Genomic DNA, 6,000 nt, shown 5'->3' with positions numbered 1-6,000 from the left:
GGTGAAACCTGAGACATTAACCCCTCACACCCAGGGAGCAAAGTGGGACTCACAGCCAAAGCAGTAAATTATTGTAGTAACCTTGTGTTTGACAGATGTAAAGATTTGAGCTTTCCTGATAAGAACTCACTGGTAAAAATTGTTGGGAAAACTAAACAGTCTGGCAGAAACTAGGTATAAATAGATCAACATCTTACACCACTTACCAAGATAAGGTCAAAATGGATACATGACCTAGACAGACTAAAGGGAGGTATCATGAGAAAATTAGAACATATTGCCTATCAGATTTATGGATGGGGGAAGAATTTATGAATATACAAGAGGTAGAGAGCATTGTGGTATGTAAAATGGATAATTTTGATTACATTAAATTAAAAAGATTTAGTACAAATAAAGCCAATGTGGCCAAGATTAGAAGGAAAGCAGAAAATTGGGTGGAGATTTTTATAGACAGTTGCTCAGATAAAGGTCTCATATCTCAAATATGTAAAGAACTTTGTCAACTTTAAAAGAATACAAGTCATTCCCTAATTGCTAAATGGTCAAGGGATATGAACAGGCATTTTTTGGATAAAGAAATCCAAGCTACGTATAGTCCTATGAAAAAACACTCTAAATCATTATTGATTAGAGAAATACAACAAAGTGAAACAACTTTGAGATATCATCTCATACCTGTCAGATTGGCTAAAATGAGAGAACAGGAAAATGACAAATGTTGGAGGGGACATGGAAAAATTGGGACACTAATACACTGTTGGTGGCACTATGAACTGCTTCAACCATTTTGGAGAGCAATCTGGAATTATGCCGAAATAGTTCTAGAACTGTGTATACTCTTTGACCCAGCAATACCATTATGAGGTCTGTTTCCAAAAGTAATCAGAGAAAAAGGAAAAGAACCTATATATTATAAAATATTTATAGCAGTTCTCTTTGTGGTGGCAAAGAACTAGAAATTGAGAGGATGCCCATCAATTGGGGAGTGGCTAAATAAGTTGTGGTATATAATTGTGATGGAATACTACTGTGCTGTAAGAAATGATGAGCGGGCTGGTGTTAGGAAAACATGGAAACACTTGCATGAAATAATGAAGAGTGAAATGAGCAGATCCCAGGGAATGTTGTATATACTGACAGCAATATTGTTCAAAGGGTAAATGTAAATGACTAAGCTATTCTGAATTATATAAATATTCAAATCATCTACAAAGGACCTTTAAAGGAAGATGCTTACCTACCTCCAGAAAAAGAACTGATACATAAAACTATGTATTGTACAGTTTCACCTATATATCTGTGTCAAATGTTGGCCTTCTCTAGTTTGGGAGGGAGGGAGGGACACAGCTTAGAACTCAAATGAAACAAAAAATAAAATAAATATAATTTTAAAATAAATTTTAAATCTTTTTAAAAGAACAAGTGGAGGGACATTAAAATTAAATTCCTATCTACAATGGGAATCGTTAAAATGTACTTATATTTCACTGCTGGTGACTAAAGAAATGTAGAATGGGCTCTGATTGCCTCAACGAATAACCACATTTTTTATTCAATGTGCAATAGCTCTGGTCTAGCATACAATTTCTTTTCATACATATTTGTGTAAATAATATATTTAAATTGCAGATTTGCGTTATAAATGTGTGTGTGAATATAAGTATGTGTTTGTACGTATGTCGCACATGATTCAAAAATGAGGCTCATTTTAAAGTTAACACAACCTACTTAAACCTCCACCAATTTGTATATATTAACAGTGTTTGCCCCAAGGCTTATTTGATTTAGACTGGACTTACACAAAGCTAAGTGTTGGAAGAACCCCAGGACTACGTAAATAAAACTCTAAAGGTCAATCCATTTTGAATCTGCTCTGTGTATAGACCACAAGAGTTCAGTTAGGATTGGCTTGAAAAATAATTCTAATGAGGACATTCATTACTCAGTCATCAGGTCTAGCCAGCAGCTATCTACTAGCCCCTACAGGTTTCTACTGCTGAATTTTTAGGCAGACTTGAGTTGACCTCATGTTAATGGCTGAATAAGCAGCTGTCTAATCATTGGGGGAATTAAAAGGAATAACCAGAAAATCAAAGAAAAGGTGATGGGAAAGGAAACAAGAATGTAAACGCCTCGAGGGCAGGATCAGTTTCACATCCGTCTTCTAGAAGCTAAGTATCATCACTGACAGTGATAGGTGCTTAGTAAATCCCAGATTGATTCGCAAAGAAAGTTAGGCCAGTGAAGTATTTATTAAGGGGAGAGGAAAGGGAACTGGAATAAGCATTTCTGGAGTGTTTACTCTATGCCAGGCATTGTACGAAGTACTTTTACAAATATTATCTTGAATATTTGAAATATTTGAATTATTTGAAACTCACAATCACCTTGCAAAGTAGATGCTATTAATATCCCCATTTTACAGCTGAAGGAGCTCAACTTAGTAAGGGCTTACTACCTATCAGACACCAGAGTAAGAGATAAAGATACAAAGAAAATCAGAACCAGTTCCTACCCTCAAACAGCTTATAGTCTACTGGGGAAGACAATATGCAAACAACCATAATTTGGAATTAAAAAAAAGATAGGAGAATAAATTAAAAGAAAGAAAGGCACATAGTGGTGAAACATGATAGGATGACCTGAAACTCAGGTGACTTACCTTGCTTAGAGACAGTAAATAACGTGTGTTTTTCAACATATTTTCAGAATTCCATGCTGTATAAACTCTTAAGGTTCCTTCCAGCTATAAAGTTATGACTTGGGATAGTTTTTGTAAAGATAAAAATGATACTCCAAAAGAACAGCATTTATTCCCTGCAACATTTACTTCCCACCCCCTTTCCCCATGTGCTTTGTAGTTTTTAGTTCATAGACTTCCATGGCAGCCACCTGGGTATTGGCAATAGAACCAAAGATTTCGCCATAATTCAGGAAACCTAAGAATTTCATCAAAGCATGCAATGTGCCACAAGGGTCCCCTAGGGCCTTCTAGTCAGCGAAACAGACACAAGGCTTTCTTTCTTTGATCATTGGGCCCTAAAGTTGGCTTTCCTTTTTTCTTCTTCATAATCATTCAAATCAGGCTGTCTTTGAATGTACTAAAATGACTTTTTAAAACCAAACAGAAGTGAGGGAAATTATAAAAGTCCTTTCCATCTCCATAAGTTCCTTGGATTTCAGGCTAGAAGGAACTTTTGTAGATCACCCCATCTTGTCAGTCCCCAATAGAATATTAACAAACCGCTGAAGCTAGAAGTTTGCTCCCTTTTTCATCTTTAAATTGAACTGAGTCACATTGAACTTAGAAGATATATAGCAAATATTCTTCAAGGTCATAAAATGAGCAGGTGTTGATACGGCCTTGTCTCTGACAAAGGCCTCACTTCTGAAATATATAGAGAACTAAGTCAAATTTTCTATAGGCATATGAAAAAATGCCCTAAATCACTACTGATTAGAGGAATGCAAATCAAAACAACTCTTAGGTACCACATCTCTCTTGTCAGATTGGCTAACATGACAAAACAGGAAAATGATAAATGCTGGAGAGGATGTGGGAAAATTGGAACACTGTTACATGGTTGGTGGAGTTGTAAACTGATCTAGCTATTCTGGAAAGCAATTTGGAACTATGCCCAAAGGGCTATAAACATTTTCATACCCTTTGACCCAGCAATACCACTTCTAGGGTTGTATCACAAAGAGATCACACAAGTGAGAAAGGGACTAATATGTACAAAACTACTTATAGCAGCTCTTTTTGTGGTAGCAAAGAATTGGAAATCAAGGGGATGCCCATCAATTGGGGAATGGCTAAACAAGTTGTGGTATATGAGTGTAATGGAATACTACTGTGCTGTAAGAAATGGGGAAGATATGGACTTCATAATAACCTGAAAGACCTACATGATATGATGCTGAGTGAGTGGAGCAGAACCAGGAGAACATTGTACACAACCACAGATATATTGCTTCTGTGATGACTAACTTCAATACTTGGCTCTTCTCAGCAATGTAAGGTTCAAAGACAACACCAAAGGACTCATGATGGAAAGAGCTATCTACATCCAGAGAAAGAACTAGGGAGTCTGAATGCAGATTGAGGCAAACTATTTGCTCTCTCTTTTTTTCTTTATTTTTCTCTTTTTTTTTTTGGATTTTGTATCTTCTTTCTCATGATTCATTCCATTGGCGATAATTCTTCTTTACAACTTGACTATTGTGTAAATAAGTTTAATGCAAAGGTATATGTAGAAGATATATCAGATTCCATGCCATCTTGGGGGGCAGGGAGGAGGGTAAAGAGGGGAAAAAAATCTGGAACTCAAAAACATGCAGAACTGAGTGTTGTAAACTAAAAATAAAAAATCTTAGTTAAAAAAAAGAACACAAGTTATTTCCCAGTTGATAGATGGTCAAACAATATGAACAAGCAGTTTTCAGATGAAGAAATCGAAGCTGTCTATAGTCATATAAAAAATTGAAACAACACTGAAGTACTACCTCACACCTATCAGATTGGCTAATATGACAGAAAAGGAAAATGGTAAATACTGGGGAGATATGGGAAAATTTGGATTGTTGGTGGAGTTGTGAGCTGATCTAACCATTCTGGAGAGCAATTCGGAAATATGCCTAAAGGGCTATAAAACTGTGCCATCCCCTTTAACACAGCAATACTACTACTGGGTTGGTAGCCCAAAAAGATTTTAAAAGGGGGGGAGGGGGAAGGACCTATTTGTACAAAAATATTTATAGTAGCTCTTTTTTGTGGTAGCAAAGAATTGGAAATTGAGGGTATTTCCATCAACTGGGGAAATGGCTGAACTAGTTGTGGTATATGATTGTAATGGTATACTATTGTGCTTTAAAAAACGACAAATAAGATGTTTTCAGAAAAACCTGGAAAGACTTACATGAACTGAAACAAAGTGAAATGAACAGAACCAAGAGAACATTGGACACAGTAAGAGCAATAGCGTATGATGATCAACTCTGAATGACTTAGCTATTCTCAGCAATAGAATGAATCAAGACAATTTCAAAGGACTCATGATGAAAAATGCTATCTGCCTTCAGAGGAAGAACTGATGGAACCTGAATGCATATGAAAGCATACTATTTTTAACTTTATTTTTTCATGGTCTGTTTTTTCTTTTATAACAGGACTAATATGGAAATATGTTTTGCATGATTGCACATGTATAATGTATGTTAAATTATTTACCATCTCAGGGTCAGGGGAGGGGAAGGAGGGAGGGAAAAAATTTGAAACTCAAATTTTCTTTGAAAAAGAATGTTTAAAATGTTTTTACATGTAATTGGGAAAAAAATAAAATATTATTTAAAAAATAAAATAAAAGTGTGTTGTGTATACATTTGTTTGTTTTTTTGGAGAGACAGTTGTCAAACTTTTAACAGGACATCTCTATTCATATCTACTGTTTCTTATAGGGTAATAATATTCCATTATATTGATAAGCCATAATTTGTTCAGTCACTTCCCTTTCTATAGACGTCTACTTTATTTCCAGATTTTTTTTGTTGTTGGTTTTTTTTTGTTTTGTTTTTGCTAACAGAGTCTGCTATAAATCTTTAAAACCAATGTTTATAAGCAAAGCAAAAATGGGGCAAAGTTTGTTTACAGAAATCTCAAGTATGCTTTGTCTCCTTTAGAGAACTCTTTCCACTCTCAAAAACATCTCTCAGAGCCTTCATTCATACCAATGTGTAAGTAGCTGATAACAACTTAATGTGTCCCTCTCCCAATGGTATTTGCATCTTAGCAAGAATTAGTGCTTTAAACAGATTTTTAAGACTAAAGTTCTGGAATTATAGCCATTAGACAGCACACAATATAATTTGGGCAGAAGTTCTTAACTTTTTTGTATCATGAACATCTATGGATCCTTTTTCAGAATGTTTAATTCATAATGGAAAGAAATGCTAAATTTTAGTCACGAGGTTGGTGAAAACAAATACGTAAATTTTTCT

Source organism: Trichosurus vulpecula, chromosome 5 (assembly GCF_011100635.1).
Source record: "Trichosurus vulpecula isolate mTriVul1 chromosome 5, mTriVul1.pri, whole genome shotgun sequence".
Taxonomy (NCBI): Eukaryota; Metazoa; Chordata; class Mammalia; order Diprotodontia; family Phalangeridae; genus Trichosurus; species Trichosurus vulpecula.
The sequence above is the reverse complement of the archived record's forward strand: the minus strand, read 5'-3'. Positions refer to the sequence as shown.